General features: G+C 39.5%; 1 protein-coding gene across 3 annotated transcripts in view; it reads left to right on the top strand.

Annotated features, from left to right (window-relative positions):
- The window catches only part of khdrbs3 (KH domain containing, RNA binding, signal transduction associated 3), a 453,020-nt gene that overhangs the window by 291,069 nt on the left and 141,876 nt on the right, over positions 1–20,075 (top strand). The gene's annotated exons all lie outside the window — the stretch shown is intronic.

Genomic DNA, 20,075 nt, shown 5'->3' with positions numbered 1-20,075 from the left:
TTAAAGTTCTAAGAAAACCAATAATGTGCCGGCTAATCGTATAAGACAGCACGTCAGGATGAGATAATTCTTCTAATGGTCAAAGCGATGGATTTGAAAAATCAAGCCCTCCTCTCCCTCATACACACATTACTCCCAGCACATTACTAAATAACTTCATTCTTCAAAAGCCTGAAAATCCACTTAAGTTTCATTTACTGATATCCCATTTCTTCACTTCTCTGCTATTAAAGATTCATGCCTCTCCATAAACCCTGCTGGATCCTCAGTTTTTTCCCCATTATACCCTTTAACGGTTTGTGTGTCTGTGTGATGCCTGTTCCTCGTGTGTATGAAGGTCTAAAAGCTCAGAGCTAGAAGCTTTATGTTATTCATTTTCTGTACAGCCATGCAAAGAGGAGAGACGCTTAATGTGACCGCTTCCAATGGCTCCTGTGGGTCTGGTTGGTTCTGCTGTTAAAACATGATTACGGGGCATTTTCTCTCTTTATAACGTCAGGTCAATAAACATCCAAAACAATTATTGCAACAATTACACACTTGAAGTGTTAATCCCAGTTACTGAATCCCATATGCTGATGCAAGACTTGGTTGGTTGCTGATGAATTATGGGTAATCCTACATATCCTCATATTCTATAAATGACTCATATTTTACAGTTTAATCGCATTTTTCCCCCAGAAGTCCAGTTATGACGTCTGCCCAATGACCACCCTTTTTTCTGACCCTTACGGTACATTCACACGGGGCATAAGCATGCTCCGGTCTAGCAAAAACGTAATTGGTTGGTTCGCACTAGGTAATTGGCATAATGAGATCTGATTGGCTGACGCACGCATTGGCGCACGAAAAGTTGAGAAATGTTTAACTTCTGCCGCAAATAACGGCAGAAAATGAGAAGAGTTAATGCTTACACCCCGTGTGAATGTACCGTTACAATGAAATGGGTCGTGTTTTTACCTTTAACACTTGTAAATGTTAATGACCTCTGTCATGATTGTTATAACGCACAGCACTTGCATGTTGTTTATCAGAGAAACCCGTGTTGCTGAATACTGAATAAGTGTGATGTGGGCACTCATTTTGCTACTAACTATAATGCCATAAAGATTGATAGTAGTTAACAGTCGTCTAACTACTGTAGTACAGTAATCTCTTTTATTTTTGTGTACAGCAAGAAAATTCAAGTTGTGCGTAATAGAAGCTCTTTATTGAAGTACTGGAGGTTTTTCAGATTCAGCAGCTTTCACTAAGAAGCTAAACCCTCATGTTGTGTGTTTATGTGTGTCTATTGAGTTACATAAAATGTGCATAACTTTCTTCAAACTGCAGATTTAGTCAGATGTTCCTCTTTGGGGTAAAGATTGTAAAACAAATAGCTGCATATTGTTGATTTTCCTGACTCTTCTCCCTACGTTTACGTTTCAGAACATCTGGTGTTTTTATATTGTTGCACTAATATATTCCTGTACGTATGTTAGTGGTGTTATGCAAACAAGCATGGCTGTAAAGCATGAAATCTCAGCTTCACCTCAGCAGGGTTGACAGTTCACAGCAAATATCTGCAACACTTTCTGTCACCGGCTTCTTATTGATGTGCTATATATATATGTATATTTCTTGACCCATTTCTGCAAATAAAAGTGCCACCAACTGTATAAATGCAAAAGCGAAAAATGAAATGGATTGTTCTTTAAGGAACCTTTGACAAAATTTTTTTTGGGGGAACCAAAAATGGTTCTTCTATGACATCACTGCAAAAATCATTGCACAGGCGCTGGACAGACATCATCCTTTGACATCAAAGTACCATGAGAGTGATTAGAAAGCAGACAGCTCCATGTATGAGTTGTGGCTAGAAGGGACACAGCAACTGCCAAAATTTTGTAAAAAATCTCTCCGGATGAGTGCGTTTTAAAGAGCACCTATTTCATTGCTAAAAACTGCATTATTTTGTGTATTTGGTATAATACAATGTTATCGTGTGGTTTATGGTTAAAAAAAAACATTATTTTATGATGTATAAGAAATGAAGAAATAATGATTAATAACAATTTATTATCTTTATTAATTAACATTACAGAGTTTCTTACCTTATAACGTTACTGATATTACAGTGGCCAATCTTAACTCTTTCGCCGCCAGCATTTTAAAAAAAAGTTGCCAGCCAGCGCCAGCATTTTTCATGATTTTCACAAAAGTTAAATGCCTTCCAGAAAATGTTCTTCTTTAAATATATAAACATACAATATACCAAATGAAAGAACAGATCCTCTGCTTTCAAACAAAAAAAAAGTTTCATCCTACCTTCAGTGGATCTTTTGTAATCAGCTTTTGAATATGGGTAGGTTTCTGCAAAAACACCACATTTTGAGCAAAAAGCAGAGATAATTCCATTTTTGTGACAGACTTTTTATAGAGATCCAATTCAGAGCGATCTTTAAAACAGACACGGACATGCAGCCGCTTGCCATAGGGCAATACTTCTGGGTTTAAAAAGTTGTGGAAGGGCGCCACCTGGTGGATAATAGCGTTATTGCGGAAAGCCGGAAATACTCGTCATTGGCAGGGAAGCGTTTTCTCTTGATTGACGAGATATCTCGTCAATGGCGGCAAAAGAGTTAACAGTGTTTCATATTCAGCTCGTCTTGATTTTAATTATTTTATTTCGCCAAATGGGAAAATCATCCATATTTGAATGAATGGGACTCAAATACAATATACGCGCATTAGTAAGACCTTGCGGCAGATCACGTTGGCCAAAACACGAAATGAACCGCGTTTTCAAAATCAGCCAAGCTTTTTTGAAACGTTTTGGTTTTGGTGACCATGTGCACAGCAACATGATGTGGGTGCTTAACCTCGATAGAGACGATAGTCCAAAATCTCTACTGGTTGACAAATTTCTACTGTTTTATTATGCTTACCTGTTTATCCCCCAACTTTATCCCACACCCACCATTTTATGGGATTTCACCCGTAGCTGTATCCCATCTAGCCATAACCTCGCTGAAGGAATGAGTGTGTAGAAATCTCATTGTCTAATCACAAACATTACAACATCTAAAATAAATGAAATGTCTTTTTAAATATTTTTTTGGATAAAGTTCAGTTTGGATAACATCCAGCAAAGTTATCCAGACATGTGAAGCAGTGATAGCTCAGTCTTTTCCAGTACTTTAATAGAAAACAGGAAGGTTGAGCACCCCCTCCGGCAGAAACATAATTCAGCCACATTGCCTAAGTTTGTAATTCAGCTAAATTGTAATGTCTCTTTTGTCAAACTTTGTTAGTTGTAATGGCAGTAAAACCGAAGCTCAGCGGTTCTCAGTGGCTGAGAGAGAGACAGAGAAAAAGGTCTGTTATATCCGTAATTTAATGGATTTTGTTTTAAAGGTCAGAGGGACGTACTGTACTACTAACACTAGCTACAAGTCAAACATTATTGGATCAGCTAATCGTATTCAACGACTGGACTTAAAGTGCTGGTGCTGTCTTCCATTTAGCAATGTAATTTCTCTCTCTCCAGCTCTTTTGTTTCTCAAATGCCTTTCTCTTCCATGTCTCGCTCATTTTTTGTTTTAACAAAACCTATCTTGCTTCTCTTGCTGTTTTCTTTTGTTCTCCGCTCAAGCCGCTTGCGTCCTGACCTGCTGTTGGACATCAGTGCTTGTTAAGGTCGGCGCGGGTGTTGGACCTGTTGGCTTATTACAGCACAGGTTTGAACGGTGTAGCTCATTTAAGACGCTCGACTCTTCCTCTCGCCGTCTGTTTTCTTTCTCTGTCTGGAAACTTTTCACCGTGGGCAGTCTGTTCAGCGCTCATTCTTTTCCCTCTCGCTTTTGTCTGAAAGCCCATTAGCTGAGGTGTCTGGCAGGCTTTTTTCAGATGGCTCTTTTCACACGGTTGCTCAGTTAAAGTGATTTAGGATCACCTGCAAGAAAGTTCATAACTAATAATTATATTCAGAGCGGCTTGTTTATGACATTTTCCTCGTTTGTGACTGTTAGGGTTTATTCAATGTGTCTGCCAAAGCAGAGTGGCTCATTATTGATATAATGGCAATATTTCTCAAGGTTTGCATGGTGAGGCAACACCTGGAATTACAGTAACGAGAGATTTTACTGTTCAAGTATTTCATTTCTGCCAGCAGCGTAACCACACAACTGTAAAAATATGAATTGTTTAGTTTACTGGATATGCCTAATCCATCCATCCATCTTTTTGTTAAGTTATATTGTCCAGATGCAAACTCCCATTGCCCATATCAGCACCACAACCCATTGCATACTATAGGTTGCTATTAAAAAACAACTAACAATTATTATTGATTAGGCCTGAAGTGTCAGATCTCTCTGTCTGGAGATGTGTTTATGGATATCCTGCAGACACAGCAGTACAATACAACCACACAGCCCGAAGCTCCTGTGAGAGCAATGCAAGTGAGAGGATGCTGAGATAAGGGAGAAAGATGCTGCCCTGCTTATAGATCTGTGGTTTAGAGGTGTTGAGACACTGGTTCTGATTGCAGAAGAGGTGCGATTTGAGTTCTGCTGAGAAAGAGATGGAGGGAGAATGGGGAGAAGGAGAGGGAAAGGAAGCGAAGAAAAGGAAACGAAGGAAAAAGACAGGGAGAACAAGCAGAAGGAAGGGAGAAAAGGAGAAGGGGATACAGAGGTGAGAGAGGGAAAGTACAAGCAGAAATGAAGAAGGAGAGTTAGACGAAGCAGAAGGAAAGGGGAAAGGAGAAAGAGGGGAAAAGAGAAAAGTAGAGGGATAGCAGGATAAGAAGGTGACGGTGGAGAGGAAGAAAAAGAAATTGAGTGAAATGAAGAGAAGGAGAAGAATAGGAGGAAAATGAAGAAAGAGAGGTAAAGGAAGAGAAGAAAGATAGGGAGAGGAGAAGAAGGACAGGGAGACAAAGAGGAGAGGGAAAGAAGGAGAAAGGGATAGAGAGGTGAAAGAGATGGAGGGGGAAAGGAGGAAGAGAATGGGAGTGAAATGGAAAGTAAAACAGGAGAAAGTACGAGCAAAGAAGGAAGAAGAAGGGTGAGAAAAAGCAGAAGGAAAACGGAAAAGGAGAAAGAGATTAAGAGGAAAAATGTAAGGGAGACCAGGATAAGGAGGTGATGGAGAAGGAGAGGAAAAAAATGGAGTGAAATGGGGGGAGAAGAAGGGGAGGAAAGGAAGAGAAGAAAGATAGGGAGAGGAGGAGAAGGACAGGGAAAAAAGCAGGAGAGAGAGAAAAAGAGAAGAGTGAACGAAGGGGAAAGGGATAGAGAGGTGAAAGAGAGGGAGGGGGAAAGGAGGAGGAGAAGGTGAATGGAATGGAAAGTAAGACAGGAAAAAGAAGGAAAGTAAGGTAAAATACAAGCAAAGAAGGAAGAAGGAGAGGAGAGGGAAAATGAAAGGTAGAGCAGGATAAGAAGGTGACGGAGAAGGTGAGGACGAAAAAAATTTGTGTGCAATGAGGAGGAGGAGAAGAAGGGGAGGAAAAGGAAGAAGAAAATTTAAAGAAAGAGAAGAAAAGCAATAAAAAAGGAGAGGAATATAAGAAGGGAAGGTAAGGGAAGAAGAAAATGAAAAGAAAGAAAAAAGATAGATGAGGAGAGGACAGGGAGAAAAATCATGAGAGAGGGAAAAAGAAGAAAGGGAAAGAGGTGAAAGAGAGGGAGGGGGAACGGAGGAGGAGAAGGTGAATGGAATGGAAAGTAAAACCGGAAAAAGAAGGAAAGTAAGGTGAAATACAAGCAAAGAAGGAAGAAGGAGAGGGAAAATGAAAGGTAGAGCAGGATAAGAAGGTGACGGAGAAGGTGAGGACGAAAAAAAATTGTGTGCAATGAGGAGGAGGAGAAGAAGGGGAGGAAAAGGAAGAAGAAAATTTAAAGAAAGAGAAGAAAAGCAATAAAAAAGAGAGGAATATAAGAAGGGAAGGTAAGGGAAGAAGAAAATGAAAAGAAAGAAAAAAGAGAGATGAGGAGAAAGACAGGGAGAAAAATCATGAGAGAGGGAAAAAGATGAGAGGGAAAAAGAAGAAAGGGAAAGAGGTGAAAGAGAGGAAGGGGGAAAAAGAGGAGAAGGTGAATGGAATGGAAAGTAAAACAGGAAAAAGAAGGAGGTGAAATACAAGCAAAGGAGGAAGAAGGAGAGGAAAGGGAACAGGAGAAAGAGAGGAAGATGTAAAATGAAAGGGAGAGCAGGATAAGAAGGTGATTGAGAAGGAGAGGAAGATAAAGAAATTGAGTAACATGAGGAGGAGGAGAAGAATGGGAGGAAAGCGAAGAAGGAGAGGGAAAGGAAAAGATGAAAAGAAAGCTAGGGAGAGGAGGAGAAGGAAAACAGGAAGAAAAATAAATTAAGTGCAATGAGGAGGAGGAGAAGGGGAGGAAAAGGAAGAAGAAAATGTAAAGAGAAGAAAAGCAAAAAAAGGAGAGGAGTATAAGAAGGGAAGGAAAGGGAAGAAGAAAGTGAAAAGAAAGAAAAAAGAGAGATGAGGAGAAGGACAGGGAGAAAAATCATGAGAGAGGGAAAAAGATGAGAGGGAAAAAGAAGAAAGGGGAAGAGGTGAAAGAGAGGAAGGGGGAAAAAAGGAGAAGAAGGTGAATGGAATGGAAAGTAAAACAGGAAAAAGGAGGAGGTGAATACAAGCAAAGGAGGAAGAAGGACAGGAAAGGGAACAGGAGAAAGAGAGGAAGATGTAAAATCCAAGGGAGAGCAGGATAAGAAGGTGATGAAGAAGGAGAGGAAGAAAATGAAATTGAGTAACATGAGGAGGAGAAGAATGGGAGGAAAGCGAAGAAGGAGAGGGAAAGGAAAAGATGAAAAGAAAGATAGGGAGAGAAGGAGAAGGAAAACAGGAAGAAAAAGAAATTAAGTGCAATGAGGAGGAGGAGAAGGGGAGGAAAAGGAAGCGAAATAAAGGAAAGGAAAAAGGGAACGGAGGAAAAAGACAGGGAGAACAAGCAGAAGGATGGGAGAAAAGGAGAAGGGGATACAGAGTTGAGAGAGGGAAAGTACAAGCAGAAATGAAGAAGGAGAGTTAGACGAAGCAGAAGGAAAGGGAAAAGGAGAAAGAGGGGAAGAGGGAAAAGTAGAGGGATAGCAGGATAAGAAGGTGACGGAGGAGAGGAAGAAAAATAAATTGAGTGAAATGAAGAGAAGGAGAAGAATAGGAGGAAAATGAAGAAAGAGAGGTAAAGGAAGAGAGGAAAGATAGGGAGAGGAGAAGAAGGACAGGGAGACAAAAAGGAGAGGGAAAGAAGGAGAAAGGGATAGAGAGGTGAAAGAGAGGGAGGGGGAAAGGAGGAAGAGAATTTGAGTGAAATGGAAAGTAAAACAGAAGAAATAGGGAAAGTAGAAGGGGAAGTACAAGCAAAGAAGGAAGAAGAAGGGTGAGAAAAGCAGAAGGAAAACAGCAAATGAGAAAAAGAGTAAGAGAATGTAAGGGAGACCAGGATAAGGAGGTGACGGATAAGGAGAGGAAGAAATAGGGGGAGACGAAGGGGAGAGAAGGACAAAAAGAAAAAGCAGGAGAGACAGAAAAAGAGAAGAAGAATCGAAGGGGAAAGGGATAGAGAGGTGAAAGTGAGGGAGTGGGAATGGAGGCAGAGAAGGTGAATGGAATGGAAAGTAAAACAGGAAAAAAGGGAAGAAGAAGGGAAGGAAAAGAAAGATAGGGAGAGGAGGAAAAGGACAGGGAGAAAAGCAGGAGAGAGAGAAAAAGAGGAGAGGGAAAGAAGAAGAATGTAGGGGAGGAATGTAAAGTAAAACCGAAAAAAAGAGGGAAAGCCGAAAGGAAAGTGACGTATAATACAAGCAAAGAAGTAAGAAGGAGAGGAAAGAGAAAATGAAAGGGAGATCAAGATGAGAAGGTGACGGAGAAGGAGAGGAAAAATAAATAAATTGAGTGACATGAGGACGAGTAGAAGAAAGGGAAGAATATGGAGAAGGAGGGGGAAAGGAAGAGATGAAACGAAAGAAAGGAAGAGGAGGAGAAGGACAGGGAGATAAAGAGGAGAGGGAAAGAAGGAGAAGGGGATAGAAAACAGGAAGAAAAAGAAATTGAGTGCAACGAGGAGGAGAAGAAGGTGAGGAAAATGAAGAAGAAAATGTAAACAAAAGAGAAGAAAAGAAAAGAAAAAGGGAGGAGTGTAAGGAAAAGGGAGAAGAAAAAGAAAAGAAAGAAAGAAGAGAGATGAGGAGAAGGACAGGCGGAAAAATCATGAGAGGGGGAAAAGATGACAGGGAAAGAGAAGAAATGGATAGAGAGGTGAAAGAGAGGAAGGGGGAAAGAGGAGGAGAAGGTGAGGGGAATGAAAAGTAAAACAGGAAAAGAGGTATGAAGAAAGGGAGGAAAAGGAAGAGAAGAAAAGAAAGATAGGGAGAGGAGGAAAAAGACAGGGAGAAAAGCAGGAAAGAGAGAAAAAGAGGAGCGGGAAAGAATCAAAAGAATAGGGGAGAAATGTTAAGAAAACAGGAAAAAGAGGGAAAGTACAAGCAAAAAAAGGAATAAGGAAATTGAGAAAAAGCAGAAGGAAATATAAAAAAGAGGTAGAAAGAAATGATAGGGAGAGCAGGATAAGAAAGTGATGGAAAATGAGAGAAAGAAAAAGAAATAGAGTGACAGGAGGAGAAGCAGTAGGCTACATGACATGGAGAGGAGGAGGAGAAGAAGAAGAGGGAAAGGAAGGAGAAGAAATGGGAGAAGGATAAAGAGAGAGGGAGATGAGCAATAAAAATACAGGTAAATAAATAGGAGATGTAGGGAAGATGGAGAAGAGTAGAGAAAAAAAGGAAAATGATTATTTGGTGGTCAACTAAGGATGGAGGAGCAGAGGAAATGATGATATAATATACTAATAATAATTTACAATTTCAAAAATTAACCAAACACAAACTGACCAAAACATTAGCTGCTCTGAGATTAATGTTAATGTTTTTCATCATGACATCACATTCTTGCCTTTACAAAGCCATGACTCACACAGCATTTATGATAAGTTTATGTAGTTAAGATCAATGCTTAGATATCAGATGGAGAAACACTTTATTTGTGTGCAATATAAATTAGAAGTAGCAGATTGTGGGTGTTTGGAGAACAGATATCATAAAGAGATCTGCAGTGTGCATGCGCTTAATATTGTGGCTGTGTATGCTTAAGTGTTCAGTTTGTGAGCTGATATTTGTGGTATTTTTTCGGTATCAGATTGTGTAGGAAACACCAGATGAGAATGATAGGAGAAAGTCTGTGTGTGTGTTGTTCTTGCAGGTGGATCAGATAAGGGCTTTCGGAGTTACCAGATACCAGCTGATTTTACACATCCAGACACACGAGGCCTATCCACAGCGATACGCAAACACTCGGAAAGATTAAGTGTCCGGTCTGATCCAGAGAACGGATCAAAGAATCAGACCTGCATCTCGGGTGCAAAGAGAGAACCACATGAACGAGCGTCAATGTCGGCTTAAAGCTGTGAGAGATGAAGAGAGAAAGATTTAGAGAACATAAATGACAGATCTGCTCCACGGGTGGACACGTTATGAGAAATCGACTAAACGCAGAATTTTGCTCCATTAAAGTCTGATGTCTAACAAGTGGATAATAACCCACTGGGATGATGCTGTAATGAGACGTGTGTTTGTGTGCGACTGAGATTGAGATCTAATAGACACTGAGTCCACCAGCTGGATACCATGGTCCCTTTGAAGCACACTGTATACTGATCGTATCACAAAAAAATGCTGCTTTCATGTCTCTTAGCTGTATGGATTATTAATCGTTGGCTCCACAATGTTTTAAGATTTGGCCACTTTTGTCTCATTTGGAGCCGGCCGGAAGCACACATGCCCACATTAGATTTGTAATATAAACACTAAGCGGTCCTGATGCATCCCATGCAACAGTGAAGGACCGCCTACCCACCTGTCAATCAACCAGTAAACTAATAGAGTTTTAACATTGGTGGCTTGGAAAGTAAGTCTTTAAAATTTCTGTTGAAGTGGTAAAAAATAAATGGTTCCTCTAAGAACCTTGGACTGAATGGTGCTTTGAGGAACCAAAAATGGTTATTTTATGGCAACCAGCTGTATACCATGGTTACTTTGAAGCACACTGTATACTGATCGTATCACAAATAAATGCTGCTTTCATGTCTCTTAGCTGTATGGATTATTAATCGTTGGCTCCACAATGTTTTAAGATTTGGCCACTTTTGTCTCATTTGGAGCTGGCCGGAAGCACACATGCCCACATTAGATTTGTAATATAAACACTAAGCGGTCCTGATGCATCCCATGCAACAGTGAAAGACCGCCTACCCACCTGTCAATCAACCAGTAAACTAATAGAGTTTTAACATTGCTGGCTTGGAAAGTAAGTCTTTAAAATTTCTGTTGAAGTGGTAAAAAATAAATGGTTCCTCTAAGAACCTTGGACTGAATGGTGCTTTGAGGAACCAAAAATGGTTATTTTATGACAACCAGCTGGATACCATGGTCCCTTTGAAGCACACTGTAGACTGATCGTATCACAAAAAATGCTGCTTTCATGTCTCTTAGTTGTATGGATTATTAATCGTTGGCTCCACAATGTTTTGAGATTCGACCACTTTTGTCTCATTTGAAGCCGGCCAAAGCGCACATGACCACATCGGATTTGTAATATAAACGCTAAATGGTCCCGATGCGTCCGATGCAACAGCGAAGGACCGCCTACCCACCTGTCAATCAACCAGTAAACTATTACAGTTTTAACATTGCTGGCTTGGAAAGTAAGTCTTTAAAATTTCTGTTGAAGTGGTAAAAAATAAATGGTTCCTCTAAGAACCTTGGTCTAAATGGTGGTATGGGGAACTAAAAATGGTTCTTTTATGGCAACCAGCTGTATACCATGGTCCCTTTGAAGCACACTGTATACTGATTGTATCACAAAAAATGCTGCTTTCATGTCTCTTAGCTGTATGGATTATTAATTGTTGGCTCCACAATGTTTTAAGATTTGGCCACTTTTGTCTCATTTGGAGCCGGCCGGAAGCACACATGCCCACATTAGATTTGTAATATAAACACTAAGCAGTCCTGATGCATCCCATGCAACAGTGAAGGACCGCCTACCCACCTGTCAATCAACCAGTAAACTAATATAGTTTTAACATTGTTGGCTTGGAAAGTAAGTCTTTAAAATTTCCGTTGAAGTGTTAAAAAATAAATGGTTCCTCTAAGAACCTTGGACTAAATGGTGCTTTGAGGAACCAAAAATGATTCTTTTATGGCAACTAGCTAGATACCATGGTCCCTTTGAAGCACACTGTAGACTGATCGTATCACAAATAAATGCTGCTTTCATGTCTCTTAGCTGTATGGATTATTAATCGTTGGCTCCACAATGTTTTGAGATTCGGCCACTTTTGTCTCGTTTGAAGCCGGCCAAAGCGCACATGACCACATCGGATTTGTAATATAAACGATTAATGGTCCCGATGCGTCCGATGCAACAGCGAAGGACCGCCTACCCACCTGTCAATCAACCAGTAAACTATTACAGTTTTAACATTGCTGGCTTGGAAAGTAAGTCTTTAAAATTTCTGTTGAAGTGGTAAAAAATAAATGGTTCCTCTAAGAACCTTTGTCTAAATGGTGGTTTGGGGAACTAAAAATGGTTCTTTTATGACAACCAGCTGTATACCATGGTTACTTTGAAGCACACTGTAGACTGATCGTATCACAAAAAAATGCTGCTTTCATGTCTCTTAGTTGTATGGATTATTAATCGTTGGCTCCACAATGTTTTGAGATTCGGCCACTTTTGTCTCATTTGAAGCCGGCCAAAGCGCACATGACCACATCGGATTTGTAATATAAACGCTAATAGTCCCGACGCGTCACATGCAATAGTGAAGGACCGCCTACCCACCTGTCAATCAACCAGTAAACTAATATAGTTTTACATTGCTGGCTTGGAAACCTAAGTCTTAAAACATTTCTGGTGACTAACCATATATATTAAAAAAAATGTTCACTATGGTTCCTCTGTAAAATAAAATTTCTGTTGACTTATATTCCAAATTTTTTACTATAAAGTGGTAAAAAAAGAAATGTATCCTCTAAGAAGTTGCACAAAATGGTGTTTTGGGGAACGAAAAATGATTCTTTTATAGCAACCTTTATAAGAGTGCAGGTACAGCGATGTGTCCCACCTGAACACTTGTATTTTGGGTGACCTCAACACTGACCTCATTTCAAGTTCCAGATATTCTGTGTAATTCCCAATCTGATTCTAAGATGTGCATTGACATCGGAGAGCGCAGACATGCATGCACGCGCACAGCTGCAGCCGTAGACTGCGTCTCTGCCGTGCGCAGACATTTAACCGGAATCCCAGCGGCATCCGTCAAACAAACCTCGCCGTCGTTCGGCAAATATTACCCAAGCTGTTTATCCAGTCTTCCCCTGCCTAAAAATAAACAAGGGCTGATTAATTAATGACAAACACACACAGAGATGAGATGCAAATAAAGACGCACATCCACCAAATTAACGGACGCGCACACACACACCCATGGGGCGGCTTTGCTCCCGTGCAGTTTAAATGGGCAGAGCTGCGCTCCCATCTCGTTTAATTTGAATTGGCATACTAGGAAACAGCTGGGCACAGCTCTGTCAACCAAACACAAATAACAAACAGCCATCCCCATAGACGGTTGGATTATCATATTTATGGTGTCTCGTGACCCCGTGAGCTCTGTAATGAAATGCGCTGATTCTGTTAGGATGGTTGTTTTTTATGCAGATAACTGTGTATGTGTGCATTTATTTTTGAACATTTTGGATGAAGGAAACACTTGGGGGAGTGAATTTGCATGCACCCCCATGTCTGTTCTTGTCTCAACACTTTGGGAAATCTTTATGTTTTAAGAGCTATGGCTGTAAACAACTTTAAAGGGACAGTGCACCCCAAAGTCAGATCAGATCCCAATTATATCTCCAAGAAAACAATGAGGTCCCAACAACCAATAGCTGTCGTTTCACGGTCTAACTATAGACCCAACATAATCTGGCTATGAGTAACCCACTTCTATCCAAAATAAACTGGAAATTGGTTAGATGTCTTTTTTTCAAAATAACTTGCGAGATGTATGATAGCCCATTATGTCACCATTTATTAATTTACTTTATTAAATTTTTTTTGGGGGGGGGCTATGGTTTTTAAAGTTTTCACTGACAGCCCAAGAGGTTCAGGCTGTGTTTAGTTGGTTATTAGATGTCCTTTTAAAGCAAAATTGCTTGCTGGACGTAAACCTTGAAATTGTACATCTCTGTATAACTCTGCGATCCATTATGTGTCCAGTACAATGGAGCTTTTTCCTGCAATGAGACCCGTTTTCCGGTTTGTTAATGTGATGTTCTGCAAAAGCCTATAGATACTTGTCCGGTAGCAGAAAAATATCACTTGGTTTTAAACGGGTCGTATGCGATAAATAGCAACATTACTCATGAGAATTTTCCATATTTCACTGTCCGGAGCATTTCCGATACGGCTTCCACAGCTGTGACAGGACGGACGATCCATCACAGTTAAAGCGTTCTTTTATTGAGGGCTTGTATTGAGTGGAAATGCAGTTGAATGGAATTCTGTTCCTACCTTATTTGGGATATTGATCATGCTCAGGTGAATTAATGGTGACATTCCTGTTGTTTGCGCAAAGAGGAGAGCATTGTTGTCTTTGGCAAATCAATCACCAATGAGAACAGCTTGTCGATAGCCAGGAGTGTCTGGTTTGGCATTGTGGATTTATAGGTGCTAAAAGTTTAAACGTATGCATGCACAGACACTCAGTAACCACAGGACAAGCCCATAGGCTGGGGGGGGATCAAGGGGGCACTGCTCCCTTAGACCAGAGCCAATTATGATTTTGTATGAGAATTATGAGAATTTATATTTGATTTATCTAATCTTAATATTATAATGGGTAGCCTAAGTAACATAAGGTAAAAACGTTTAAATTTTTTTAAACCATATACAACTCTTTCACCGCCATTGACGAGATATCTCGTCAATTAAGAGAAAACGCTTCCCCGCCAATGACAAGATTTTCCGTCTTTCCGCAATACCGCTATTATCCACCAGGTGGTGCCCTTCCGCAACTTTTTAAACCCGGAAGTATTGCCCTATGGCAAGCGGCTGCATGTCCGTGTCTGTTTTAAAGATCGCTCTGAATGGGATCTCTATGAAAAGTCCGTCATAAAAATGGAATTATCTCTGCTTTTTGCTCAAAATGTGGTGTTTTGCAGAAACCTACCCATTTTCAAAAGCTGATTACAAAAGAACCACTGAAGGTAGGATGAAACGGGGATTTTTTGTTTGAAAGCAGAGGGTCTGTTTTTTTAATTGGTATATTGTATGTTTATATATTTAAAGAAGAAAATTTTCTGGAAGGCATTGAACTTTGGTGAAAATCATGAAAAACACTGGCGCTGGCTGGCAACTTTTTTTTAGAAAACGCTGGCGGTGAAAGAGTTAAAGGGGGAGGGGTTAAAGCTATTTCATGCATTCTGACTTATTAACACGTTTTAAGAGTTGTAATCCTCATGCTAAACATAAGCAAAGTGTCAAAAAAGCAGTTGAGCGTGTGAAGGGGTATTTCTGGACTCATGCCTCCTTCTGAAAGTTTTTTTCAAACATGGGTACCTGTTACGTATCAGCGACCCTGTATTCCTTTTATGGCCACATCCCCTGGATAAAAACACCCACACATCAATTTAAAGTGAGAGCGAGAACGATGAGGATGCTCATTAGCATTGTTGTTCCTTAGAGTAAAGTCACATGCATCACTGCACGCAACAGCTTTGTTTTATATCAAGACTCAAATTTTAACATGCCATAATTAATTATCTATGGGGTATTTTGAGATAAAACTTCACGTATGCACTCTGGGAACACCAAAGACTTATTTTACATCTTTAAAAAATAATAATAACATGACCCCTTTAAAACCATATGTTATTGCAGTACCCTTGTCAGCCTGTAGGTGCCTTTATGCCAAAAAAGTAATAGGCGAAAATGCAAAAAAGTAACACTTATAACACTCACAATAGCACTTGTGAGGAATCTTGTGTGTAAAATGGCTATTTGCAAATATTTACTATACAATGTTTGCATTTCACAGATACAAGTAGTTTTACATTTGTAATTATTTTGCACAAATAATGCATTTGCTCTCTCAATCTTAAATGTAAGTGAATGCATTTTTGCAACTTTTGAAAGCGTTATATTGCAAAATTGAATCCCAAATAAAACTGGTTAGATCTTTAAGGACGCTCACAGTAAGGATTGATAGGTTGTGTTTCTGCCTGTTGTTTCAAACGAGTCCCAGTTCGCCGCTCCATAAATCCAAAACTCCCCCATAATAAATGGATGTCGACTTTCAGGCGGATTTAAATCCTGTCGCTCTGTACTTTTTGCGCCGTGTAAGCAAACACTTGTTTCGGTATGTGATGAACTTTCGTTTTGAATGGTCAGGTGATGTTATGAATACAATAATGATGACACGGTGAAGTCTCATAGGTTAAGGCCATCCAGTCTCATGAATAATTAATACAATGCATATGCTGACAAAGAAAAGCACTGTAGTGCATTATAAATACACCACACCCTGTAATGTCAAAATATAGCCCCGAAATCCTTAAATTGGCAATTTTTTAAATAAAAATATTTTTTGTATGTCGGCGTCCATCATGTGCAACATGCCCGTCTCTGTTAACATATCAAAAAAGGTAAAAGTAAATCAAACTCATGTTGTGCTGAAGTGCTCGACTGCTTTTCTTCCACTAAACAGCATGTATTGATGAGAGGCTTAAATTACCCAGCGGCCCTTGTGCTCGAGCTTAGTTTAAAATTCTGGTACATTGCCTCCCGCACTCTCTGGTATACGTGTAATGAATAATAGAGGAAAATCTCACTCTCTCTTCAGGAAAATGAGGACATTTCCAGGATTCACTTGAATCGAACAGTGGGCTGAGATGAACTGGATACCAAACAGATTGATACAGGCTGTTTTGGGGTTTAGTTGTGATGATGACCAGCTGACTGTTTTTGTTTTTGTACCAAATTAATTTATAAAAGGAGATTAAGGGCCAGAATTACTAAACAGGGCAAATTAGCATGAGAGCTCAATTTCCCTTTTTTTTTTAAAGCTGATAATGATGGTTAATTGCATTTTATTATTTTCAATTAGCATTGTTTTCTTGCTTCCCGTGACCATCCCACCAGCCGATAATCGCTGATACCCTTATGCTACACAGACACCGTGTTAAAATAAGAGGCTATAAAACAGAAGTGCAGAGAGGCAAATAGGAAATAAAGCCTGTGATGTTCCAGCACTGTTCTTTAAGCACTTTATTCGCTTGGCAGCTGCTTTGCTTTACAGTGAGAAGCTCTTTCAGTACCCGGAGGCTTGTGGGTTTAAAATCCCAGATTGGCAGGGAAGTGATGAGAGGGAATCAGGCAGCTCCGGGCTTTCCTACAGTCATTAAACTCTGTACAAAAGAGAGATGTTTCTTAAAACATGACCATTCACAGCTTATGAGATGGTTTGTGCTTGTAAATGTGTAAAATGAGCTAATTACCTAAATAAGTGAGCTGTATTGCTTTACTACGGTATAAGGCGTGTGTGTTGGAGATGTGGAGTTAACAGTACATTAAACATAGCTTGGGGATTCCTCTAAGATGTCTTGGAGGAAAAAGTAGGCAGACAGCAGTTCATTTCATTAGCTTTATTTAACTTGAAAACAATTACTGCCACACTAAACATTTACTATTTAGCCATACTTTAAATGTTTAAATAGTTAGTTAAATGCATATATGCTGTACATAAACAAATTGTTTCCTAACATTACCCTGATTCACAACGGTAAGCATCATAATGACATAAAGTTTAAATTGAGCTGTCAGGTCGTAATTCACAGGAAATGTCTGTTTTTTTTATCAACAACGTATGTAATGTTTACAAAGTAACCTGTAATTGCATGTTTCAAACAGAGATGGCAATAGAGAGGCAGATTTAAATATCAATGCAACTCAGCGTCTCCTTTGAAGATTTGTGCAAAACTTTAACGCTATTTTCTAAAAACTATTGCGAAATGACGCTGTTTCTGTTAACCAATGTTATGGGACTGAAACGCAGTTTTGTTGTTAAAAAACTATGGCGACGGATGTATCCGACTTCATACGGTACCGCACAGACCGACATCAAAATACCACAAGAGCGACTCGAAAGCAGAGCAGTCGACTCTCGAATCGCTCTTGCTAAGGGTGGGCGATATGACCAAAATTTTATTTCACGAATCGATAGGATTCATTTCATATCATGATAATGATATGTATCACGGTAGGGTTTTTATCTTTAATTAAGGTTTTTATGTTATTAAAATATTTAATGCCATAGAATTATTATTTTTCTCACAAAAAAATTATACATGCATTAAAAAAGAAGATAAAAACAAACTAAATTCAAGATCACTGAAGATAAACAGTCAGTGATGATAGAATGATAATAAATAATAATGTATATTATATATCTCATAAAGTTAAAAATTGATTTAGAGCAGTGAGAGATTTTCACAAAAACATGAGTGACAGACAGGAGCAAAATTAGGTAACACCCCCTTTAAGACCAAAGTCCGGGTCCAATCTACTGTTACATTTGCATTTTCTCATTCAGCTTTCTCTTAAGACGTAAATGGTTTTGTTTATGAGGATACTTGCAAAGAGAATTTATACACATATGTATATTTAAAGCAAATAAAGCTGCAAAAATGCTCACGAGCTTAATGAGCAGTGGATGCCCGACTTGCGCGCTCCTCTTATGGTGCATTCACACCAGACGCAGAAGAGGCGGCAAGCGCGAGTGATTTACATGTTAAGGCAAGCAAAGATGCGAATAGCGCGGCACTGAAGGTGTGTTCCGCGCGAATTGAGCGTTGCCGCAGGAAAAGCGCAAATTGAAAAATCCGAACTTTTGCGGATATTCATCCCGCGTTAACCAATCAGGAGCTTGCTCTAGTAGTGATGTGATTACAGGAAGCAAGCGGAGTCGCAGAAGGCCCTCCCAAGACACGAATTTCACTTGAATGTCTCGAATGACTAGAAATTCATGCGCGGCTTTCAAGTAAACTCAAATGTTCAAGCGTGCCGCCTCTACCGGGCCTGGTGTGAACGCACAGTTACACAGAAAAAGCGCGCGGGCATAAAGCACTGTTGTTTGTGTTTCAATGGCTTAAAATCACTTGATTTAAAAACGAAGTGCTTAAATATGTGTACAAACGTGACGTTTTCGTGACCACATGCACAGCAACGTGACGTGACCGCGTAACCTCGATAGAGACGATAGTCCAAAACTTTTTGCGATATATGTGAGTGCAGGGTTTCCCGCAGAAAATGTGTTAGTTAAGGTGGTAGGGTTGTGCTGGTGGGCGGGCCGGGGGCGTGGCAATCAAAGGGGCGGGGCGTACACGTCATGATGAAAAAATATTTCTTTTTAAAACACTCAAATTAAACTAAATTTTGAAGAAACTATGACAGAAATTGAACACATACTAGATTATTAATTAATTAAATGTTTTATCATCAGGCTAGTTATCCTACAGACAGTGACGGACCATGTCTTTCTCTCGTTTCGACCATGTGGTGCGTGCCCGCTCGCAGTGTGAAGCGCGTCCACGCTATTCTCCGAGATGCACTTGACAGCCTTTTGTGCAACAGCCTTTTGTGCAACAATGGTTTTTTTTTTTGGACAACCTAGTTAAGGTGGTAGGGTATCCCAGCTTAGGTGGGCCGCCCGAACTGAAAAGTGCTGCGGGAAACCCTGGAGTGTGTGATATTCATATATTTTTCAATTGGGCGCATTTTCAATTCGCTATTCCAGTTTGCACAATTTTAAGGGTAATGAAAGTGCAACTTGTGTCTTCAGTCGTAAGGGTTGGTCAAACAAGACTTTGTGTTTCAGTGAAGTTTCATAGAAGTAGAAGTTTCTTCTTACACTCAGGGTTGTTATCGGCCGAGACAACTGGAATTTTGTATCTGGCTCTGTGACAAGGTTCCCAATAAGGTTCCCATTGTAAAAGAGTGTACTCATTGACCTCATGAACATTTTACCCCAGGCCCCATTAATGTAATTGATGGCCTTTGCTATAGACCAATTTAAAGGGATTGTTCAGCAAAAAATGACAATACTGTCATCATTCACCTTAACGTCCTAATAAATCTGCTTTTTTGTATAACAAAAGATTTTTATATTACGTGATATATTTAGTTTTACAACTTGCATTGGGATATTCTTCGAATTTTCATAAAAAAACATAATGAAAATGATAACATAAAAACAATAATAATAAACACAAATTGCCTGAAAACACAAAACAACTATTATAAACATTAAGAAAGATGATATTTTTGTCCTATATATTCTGTACTTTTATGGTTTATTGCATATAAATAAACCATCGTCATGTTTTTTAAAGTTCGACTTTAGCTGTTATCAAACATGTATTTATTGATTGATTGATTACATGCAGGCACTTTGAAAGGTTTTACAAATTTTTTTCCCATAGTTAAACGTAATTGGATTGCCATGCTTCATTGAAATGTTAATATTACTGTGCATTTTTCAACTGTACATTTTTATTGTGATAGCATTGTTGCATAAAAATTGTGTCTTACTGTAATGAACTGAAACAGTTTGTCTTTCTCATTTGCACAAAGACGGTCTCTTATCTAACCAAACAGTGACTGTCTCATAGTTTCATTATGGCTCGCACACAAATCCAGTTTGACTAATTGACTAAGTATGCATTGAGTCTGAAGCGACAGGCTGTAGTATCAGTGTGGCTTAGCTTGACATTTCAACTTCCCTTCATTGATCTCATTCAGAACCACAACACAATAGAAGCATGTAACTAAAAATGGAGGATGTTTGTGTGTATTGTCAGAAATAAATCCAGATTTCTCTGAGATTAGTGCTGGGTTAATGGTTCGGATTAGCAGTAACAGCTCTAGCCGATCTAGTGGTGTGCAGATGTGA

The sequence above is a fragment of the Paramisgurnus dabryanus genome, chromosome 19, assembly GCF_030506205.2.
Source record: "Paramisgurnus dabryanus chromosome 19, PD_genome_1.1, whole genome shotgun sequence".
In the NCBI taxonomy this organism is placed as follows: domain Eukaryota; kingdom Metazoa; phylum Chordata; class Actinopteri; order Cypriniformes; family Cobitidae; genus Paramisgurnus; species Paramisgurnus dabryanus.
This window is presented reverse-complemented; position numbering and strand designations above follow the sequence as displayed.